Source organism: Megachile rotundata, chromosome 6 (genome assembly GCF_050947335.1).
Source record: "Megachile rotundata isolate GNS110a chromosome 6, iyMegRotu1, whole genome shotgun sequence".
Classification (NCBI taxonomy): Eukaryota; Metazoa; Arthropoda; class Insecta; order Hymenoptera; family Megachilidae; genus Megachile; species Megachile rotundata.
In genome coordinates this window covers 11,117,724-11,127,277 of record NC_134988.1, presented here as the reverse complement: position 1 = coordinate 11,127,277, position 9,554 = coordinate 11,117,724, and the positions used below count along the sequence as shown (strand labels likewise).

At 35.5% G+C, this 9,554-nt stretch overlaps 1 long non-coding RNA gene across 1 annotated transcript in view; it reads left to right on the top strand.

The window, feature by feature from the left end:
• Nucleotides 1-9,554, top strand: part of LOC143264571 (uncharacterized) — a 33,222-nt gene that overhangs the window by 11,480 nt on the left and 12,188 nt on the right. The window lies entirely within an intron of this gene.

Here is a 9,554-nt window from a genome sequence, read left to right as displayed (position 1 = left end):
TGCTTCCAAAAATTTTAATAATAAATTTATCTCTGATGTATGCAGAAATATGATTATACATGCATTTTGGTGGAGAAGGTTTAAAATACACAGTCACCTACATCACCATATGTTACGAACTAAGATCTCACATCTCATTGTTAGAATAATATCTTAGATACTACAATTGTATACATATATAACCCTGTTCTTGGTCCGTAAGAGGCTAACTCAGGGTCTTAATTGAACTATAGAAAACCTACAGCTGTAGATGGTCAGAACAGAAAAGTGGGAACCTAGACTCATAAGTATTTTTGAAAGTAGGAACTATTAGCTTAAGCGATCACTGTACAACAATTGAATCAAACAACATTTAATAAACTGTTTCAAGTGATCACCAACGCCAGAACTTGACACTGACGCTATTCGTATAGTGCACTAGTGTATAGTGTACTAGTATATAGTACACTATTGCTAACAAAGTTATGGTAGGCGGTGCGTTCCTTAAACCTGGCTCCGTCTCCTACGCGCCAAGTACAGACTCACTGACAGTACATATATTCTCTGCGTAAAATTTTACACCCTGACACTACATTGCTCTTCAGCTCACGCTATTTCGATTGTTTTCGGTTCCACACCTCCAACAACTATCATTCTTCTCATTATCAATACAAATACGTAGCTCACGTCTCAGTCCGTCACACGCCGTGACATGACATGTGTCCTCGGTATGCACTGAGAACAACATATTATCTATCGGCTAGTGCATATAAAATAGACTTGTGAACTAGTTCAATTTTCAAACAAAGATAAAAATGATCCAGCTTAGGAGTCTTTTCCAGCAGAGTTCAGAGATAATACCTGGACGCCTGCCTGGATAAATACTAGTTCGTTAGACTCCGGCAGGAGAGTTCAGCGATAATACCTGGACGCCTGGAGAAGGGGTTAGCGATATTAGGAAACTCCGGAGAGTTGAAAACACCTGGACGTCTGCCTAGATGAGCAGAGAAACTCCGGTAGAAAAGTTAGGTAGACCTGGATGCCTGCCTGGAGAAAGAGTAGTTTGTTAAAGACTGTACGGTGAGAATTTCTGGATGTCTGCCTGGAGACTCCGGTGAAAATACGTTGACGCTTGTCTGGAGAATGAAGGATTCAAACGCGTGGTTATCCAACACGTGGTTATCCAACGCGTGGATATTCAACGCGTGGTTATCCAATGCATGGTGATCCAACGCGTGGATATCCAACGCATGGTTATCCAACGCGTGGTTATCCAAACGCGTGGATATTCAACGCGTGGTTATCCAATGCATGGTGATCCAACGCGTGGATATCCAACGCATGGTTATACAACGCATGGTTATCCAACGCGTGGATATACAACGCATGGTTATCCAACGCGTGGTTATCCAAACGCGTGGATATTCAACGCGTGGTTATCCAATGCATGGTGATCCAACGCGTGGATATCCAACGCATGGTTATACAACGCATGGTTATCCTACGCGTGGATATCCAACGCATGGTTATCCAACGCGTGGTTATCCAAACGCGTGGATATTCAACGCGTGGTTATCCAATGCATGGTGATCCAACGCGTGGATATCCAACGCATGGTTATACAACGCATGGTTATCCAACGCGTGGATATCCAACGCTTGGTTATCCAACGCGTGGTTATCCAAACGCGTGGATATTCAACGCGTGGTTATCCAATGCATGGTGATCCAACGCGTGGATATCCAACGCATGGTTATACAACGCATGGTTATCCAACGTGTGGTTATCCAAACGCGTGGTTATCCAACGCGCAGCTATACAACGCGTGGTTATCCAAGGCGCAGCTATGCAACGCATTTTTATCCAACGCGTGGTTATCCAACGCGTGGATATTCAACGCTTGGTTATCCAACGCGTGGTTATCCAACGCGTGGATATCCAATGCATGGTTAGTTTACATGACTGAAATCAAATGAATTCGATAAAATATAAAATTAAAGTCAGAACTGTCATACAACTTCGTCCTAAAATACTGAAACCTAACCTCACTTTCACTTGAAATAAGAACAAAAATTTCAATGAACCTTCACTTTGAAGTATAAGTTCTAAGTTTCTGCAAATTAATTAGGAAACAGATATGCAATTAGGAAATTAAAACAGATAGTATAAGAAATCTGATAGCAAACGTAATTTGATTTAAACGACTATTTGATGGTTCAACCTTGATCTTTCATTCCGATGGTCGTATTCTGGACTTTGATAGAAGTGGAAAAGATACTATGTGATCTGGTAGCACCTGAACCTTCGACATTGAAGGGAATTCATTTTTGATCGTTATTAGAACGATCGCAAGGACCGGTGTAAAGGATCTGATAGCGAATGCAATTCTAAGGGAGGAATTCTACTGCTGTAATCTTTGAACAGCTGTCTGCGATCGAGCTACTCTTTAATCCTGGAATTCGTCTTCTTTTTCTTGTTCGAGGGAATCGATGGATATTGTGCTAATCGAAAAGAGCCGAGATCGCTTTAAGAAAGATTTATTATGCTAATGGCGGACTATTTGAGTTTTAGACTGATCATGGATCTGGTACTTTTATTTTTCTGTTGAAGGATATTGTGATTTTGAGGTTTCGAGGATACGAAATTCCAATAACTCAAATAATGATCTAATGGTTCTAACTCTATTAACTAATAAAATAGTTTTAATATAAAAATCTTTAGATATTAGAACTTTTGGAATTTTTAAGCATTTTGGATAATTTTGATAAGTTTAAAACCTTAATGCACTGAAAAGCAGTCAATAAAAAATAAATAATTTGGAAGTAATGAATTAAATTAACTTGGAATCCTTCACAAACTCTCACAAATTCTCATGTCGACCAATTTTATTTTCTATCGACTTCCGATTTCAAATTGTTGCATCGCAATATACCCGAATCAGATTTAATATCAAACGAACAAAGATTCCCATACAAACACGAAGATTACAATTATAGCAAATCGATTGCCAGTTCAAATACACGCAAATAGCGGACATCAACGCAAACTCGTGCGGCTATTAATTGATTATGTCTTACTTTACAAACAAGGAACCAATTTCGACATATTCTCCACTTATTTATAATAATAACTTAATTTATTGACACAGATTATTTAACTTAGGAAAAATTAGTTCACCACAATCTGAAATTTCCGTTAAAAGATGCTCGTTTTCCCAAATTAAATATTTCCCATGCGATAAAATCTGAACGAGATCGATTCGTGTAATTGAGCGAAACGGAACAACTTTTTACTCCTACGTTTCTGCGCATGCATCGTGTAGCAACGTTAAGTACGATATAACTATTAATTTCAACGTTGACAGACGAAGTAATTAAATGATTCCAGTCCATCTCTCTTGGTTTGCGTCCATAAACGCAGAAACTTACAGCTTTTATACAAATGGAGTTATGACGCAATCTCAGATATCGATCGATCGTTTCTCATACTATTAATTATGAAAGATTCACGAGCGATTATTGCAATTATCACTGGAAACCTTGCGAACATAGAAAAACAACTTCTGTCAGCACACATGTTTTCTGAAACGAAACATAGTTACAAGTATTCATAGCTGCATGTTCTTTTTATGTGATATATTTTTTTAACCTCTTCTGCTGTGACGAGTGTCGCTTGTGACGCACTTACAGCTTGAACGTGATAAACCTTACTGAAATTTTGAATACTATACAACTTGAAATTTAGGTATATGTTGGGGATTTGAGAAGTGGGGGGTTTGAGAAATTGGGGACTTGAGAAGTTCGAAATGTGAGAATTTGGGGACTTGAGAAGTTGGGAATTTGAGAAGTTGGAAATTTGAGAAGTTGGGGACTTGAGAAGTTGGGGGTTTGCGAAATTGGGGAATTGAGAAGTTGGAAATTTGAGAAGTTGGGGACTTGAAAAGTTGGAAATTTGGGAAATTGGGAATTTGAGAAGTTGGGGACTTGAGAAGTTGGGAATTTGAGAAGTTGGGAATTTGAGAAGTTGGGGGTTTGCGAAATTGGGGACTTGAGAAGTTGGAAATTTGAGAAGTTGGGAATTTGAGAAGTTGGGGGTTTGCGAAATTGGGGACTTGAGAAGTTGGAAATTTGAGAAGTTGGGAACTTGAGAAGTTGGGAACTTGAGAAGTTGGGAACTTGAGAAGTTGGGAACTTGAGAAGTTGGGAACTTGAGAAGTTGGGAACTTGAGAAGTTGGGAACTTGAGAAGTTGGGAACTTGAGAAGTTGGGAACTTGAGAAGTTGGGAACTTGAGAAGTTGGGAACTTGAAAAGTTGGGAACTTGAGAAGTTGGAAATTTGAGAAATTGGGAACTTGAGAAGTTGGGAATTTGAGAAGTTGGAAATTTGAGACGCTGAGAATTTGAGAAGTTGGGAATTTGAGAAGTTGAAAATTTGAGAAGTTGGGAATTTGAGAAGTTGGGAATTTGAGAAGTTGGAAATTTGAGAAGTTGGAAACTTGAAAAGTTGAAAATTTGAGAAGTTGGAAACTTGAAAAGTTGAAAATTTGAGAAGTTGGAAATTTGAGAAGTAGTGAATTTGAAAAGTCATTTTCTGCTTTGACGAGTCACTCGTAACGCACCTACAGCTCGAATGTGACGAACCTTACTCAAATTTAATATACTCTTCAACTTGAAACTCAGGTACAACTATATATTGCATTATCAAGGACCCTCGAATATAAAACACTCACATTTTAATTTTCCTTATTCGTTTTAATGTTATACTCCTGAATAGTCAGTCTTGACTGCCACACCCAATAAATAAAAATAACACGGAACCGGTTAAATATATTTGATATTGTAAACATTTTTTGTATCTACATAATTGTGCATCTTTTATTTTAGACACAATATGATGAACACAATGTGTGAGCATGATTGTACATTGATTTTGTTGTTATAAATAATTATTAATTCGTTATTGTGATTTCGTCAATTACTGATGTATTTTGCCAATTATTAAATCCTACCATTTATTTTTATAGTTCTATCCTTTAATTTTTCGCTTGCCTCTTACAATATATTTAAAATTTTTTTGTTATTTAGACAATGTTGCAATGAGGAATAAAACAAGTAAATCGCACGGTTAATTAATTAAAGATTACTCAACATCGATCGACAAAACCGTGAGCAAGGAAACCGTATCGAGTGTCGGAACTTTAATCGTGTTCATTAATCTTTCGAATTAATTACGCAAGCTTCTTTCATTGTATTTGCAAAAGGAAAAATGTTCTCTTCTCGCGAATACTTTTAAACGATTTGGTCTTGATTTATCTTTGTCCTTCGGGGGAAGAGGTCGCTTTTACACGGTACGGTTCTTTTCTGGAAGAGTAATTTGTAATTGATGGAACAAGAGAAATTCTAATTAATTGCTTTTAAAGGGACGTGAATTATTCCGGATTTTGGAATAGGGACGTGAAGAAATGTACTGTGTTACGTTCGTTTTGTAAACGTGTGGGGGATGTAGAAATATGGGGAGTTTCAAGGTTTAGGGATTTTGCAAATTAGGAAGTTTGGGAAGTTTGGAAATTGAAGAATTTAGAGATTAAGAAATATAGGGGATTTCAAGGTTTAGGGACTGGAAAATTTGGAAATTTGGGATTTGGTGTATTAAGGGATTTGGGGATATAGAAATATAGGGGATTTCAAGGTTAAGGGACTAGAAAATTTGGAAATTTGAGATTTGCTGAATTAAGAAATTTGGGGATATAGGAAATTGGAATTTGAAAATTTGGGAATTTAGGAATTTAGGACCATAGGAATTGGGGGTCTAGAAATTCAGGAATGTCAGAATTTGGAAATTTAGAGATTTGAAAATTTAGAAATTTAGGGACGTAGAAATTGAGGATTTAGAAATTCAGGAATGTTAGAATTTGGGAATTTGAAAAATTGGAAATTCAAGAATTTAACAATATAGAAATTAGGGATTTAGGCATTCGTAAATATTAAATTTAGGGAATTTCAGCATTCGAAACTTCTGGAATTTGAAAAAGGTTCTCGAAAAGTAGAAAATCTACAAATTCAGCAATTTCAAAAATTTCGAAACTTAAGAATTTCAGAATTTAACATGGAAATTACAAATTTCAAAAATTGAGCATTAGGAACTCAGAAATTAACTTGAAAACTCGAAACCTTAAAATTGTCAAACTTCAAAAATATTCAAATCTAAAATTTATTCAAATTGATACATTTCCAATGTTTCCCACCAAAAACAATTAAGCACAGAATATCAACATCGACACGTACCGCAAAATATATAATCCGCAATACTGCCATTACATAAAAAGATTGAATAACAGTAAATAATAAAGTCATCATTAATTATAATTTTGTATTCGATCGTTAATTAACGTTGTAATTACGTCTGATTATCACCTGCTAATAGTCTATCCCGGAAAATACATGTTAATCTTTATTTCGCACCGCCACCATTGTAACAGTGCTTAAACATCATAAATAATCAAGATAACCGCAGTGTTTGCTGTGCGGCAGATAATACGTTCATATTCTGAATTATGTTTGTTTTTCGCATTGCAAATCTCCTTTAGGTTAATCGCAAATTCTCATGATTTTTATTTAAACCTCGGTGTCAATAAAGCCATTGCTTTACAATGCAATAATTTTGCCCGACGTTTATTGTACCATCCCGTTCAAATTTCTTTATTCATTGATTCTCTTCCTACGTTGATTGCACGCCTGAAATATGCACCCGATAAAACAGCAATTAATGCTTGTTAAATACGAATACTCGTTTCCTGGATTATTCTATTTTATTGTAGATATTTATTCGAGATGTGCAGAATGTTTGATGTTCGAAGAAAGATTCATTAATAAAACTCTGTTATAGGATTGATAAATATTCGAGTTGTTAAAGGAGATGTTTCAATAAAAATATTTAGAGAATTTATTTTTAAACAGAATGCTATTTATTTAAACTGACGATATTTCAACTGAATGATGTTATTTTTAAATTATTTATTATTAGACTTATTATTACGTCTCATTATAATTTCTCATTATCTCGTTCTTAAATGAAACTTCAATTTTATTGTTCAAAAGGTAGAATGTTATTTCGATTTGTTAAAGGAGATGTTTCAACAAAAGCATTGAAAGAATGCATTTTTAAAAACCTTCCTGTTTATATGAACTGACGATATTTCAACTGAATGATGTTATTTTTAAATTATTTATTATTAGACTTATTATTACGTCTCATTATAATTTCTCATTATTTCGTTTTTAAATGAAACTTCAATTTTATTGTTCAAAAGGTAGAATGTTATTTCGATTTGTTAAAGGAGATGTTTCAACAAAAGCATTGAAAGAATGCATTTTTAAAAACCTTCCTGTTTATATAAACTGACGATATTTCAACTGAATGATGTTATTTTTAAATTATTTATTATTAGACTTATTATTTCGTCTCATTATAATTTCTCATTATTTCGTTTTTAAACGAGACTTCAATTTTATTATTAGAAAAGTACAACATCATTTCGATTTAATAAGAGAAATAATTTAATACAGATATAATTTTTAGAATTAATTTAATGCAAAGTTTTTCACGAACTATTTTATATTACACAAATTAGTAATATACCCTTAAAGGTATCGATCGTGGTTCAATAACAGAATTCTATATAATAATACATTTCCAAGTTAAACGCAGGAATATATTCATCACAGGTAATTTCGATGTTAAGTAATCATACGACTAACTAGCTGACTTGATTTCAAAATCACTTGGCCATTCACAGCTGCATCAAATACATATTCGATGTAATTAATTACTCACTGACGTGGATGGGTGTGTCTTTGACACGTTAAGTACTATATTAAACTATGAACAGTTCAGAAACAAGAACATAATCCAAGACACACCTCAAAATAACAGCATCAGTACACAAAAACTGATTGATCGAAATGAAATTTTCTATAACGAATATTCGAACGAACGTCAAATGTAATTAAACAAAATGCAATTTGCTAATAGAAACGTTTGATCACGTTGATGGATAACCAGCGTCAATTAAATTCACAGGATGAACATAAATTTCTGCCGTTTGCCATGCTTTAACCTCTGAATTTCAACGTAGGATCCGCGAACGATGAATGATACATGAAGAGATAAATTCGTTAACTCGAATTTCCCCGTACACATTATTTTATCAGAGGAATCTATCCTGCAATTTTCGAGTGCGCCAGTTACCATATAATCGGATACACTGAATGCGTTATATCGAGCTATTTGATTATTCATTTTCCTTTTCAATTGGATCAATGGGGAGATCGCGAATTGGCGAATTGGCAAATTTATGATTTGATGATTTGGGGATTTGGAGATGTGGAGGTTGAAAGGTTTGCAATTTGGTGATGTGGGTTTCTGTGAATTTAGAGAGTTGGGGAGGTAGAAACTTTGGGGATTTAGAAATTTGCGAGGGTAGGAATTTTAGGAGGTGAGGAATTTGCAAGGGTAGGAATTTTAAGGGGTTGGAATTTGGGGACGTGAGAATTTGAAGATGTGAGGAATTGGGAATGTAAGAATTTGGGAACGTTGGTATTTCGGAGGGTAGCAACTTGAGGACCTAGGAATTTTGGGGGGTTGAAATTTGCGGACGTAGGAATTTGGGGACGTAGGAATTTAGGAACGTAGGAATTTCGGGAGGTGGTAATTTGGAGACGTAGGAATTTGGGGACGTGAGAATTTGAAGGCGTGAGGGTTTGGGGACGTGAGAATCTGGGAACGTGGAAATTTGGAGACGCAGGCATTTGGGGACGTGAGAACTTAGGAACGTGAGAATTTAGGAACGTAGGAATTTCGGGCGGTGGTAATTTGGAGACGTAGGAATTTGGGGGCGTGAGAATTTGGGGGCGTGAGAATTTAGGGATGTGAGAATTTGGGAATGTGGAAATTTGGGGACGTGAGTATTGGGAACATAGGAATGTCGGGGGGTGGTAATTTGGAGACGTAGGAATTTGGAGACGTGAGAATTTGGGTATGTGAGAATTTGATGGCGTGAGGATTTGGGGACGTGAGAATTTTGGAACGTGAGAATTAGGGGACGTAGTACTTTAGGGAGTGTGGAGATTTAAAGACGTGGGAATTTGAGGACGTAAGAATTTGGGACGCAGAAATTTGTGCTCATAGAATTTTAAGGGACATTAGAATTTTAGCATGTAGGTATTTAGAAACGTACAAACCTCGGTTCGTCAAAATATAAATACTTAGAAATTTAGACGATTTAGAATTTTCTACATATTCACACATATTTACATATATTCACTTACAGTTCGAAAACGCAATAATCTGAAACCATAGTGGTTTACAAAGACTTAAACAATTTGAAACCCATAGACAATTTGAACTACAAGTACATGAATCCAATCTCTACTTCATTCACCCCATTCACAAACAATATCAATACAACCCTACTTCCCATAAATTTCCTTCCTACATTACACAAGAATTCTCATAAACGCCCCTGTCCCAAGAATTCTTCTAAAATAATTTCCCTCCCTGATCAACTAACTACTAGA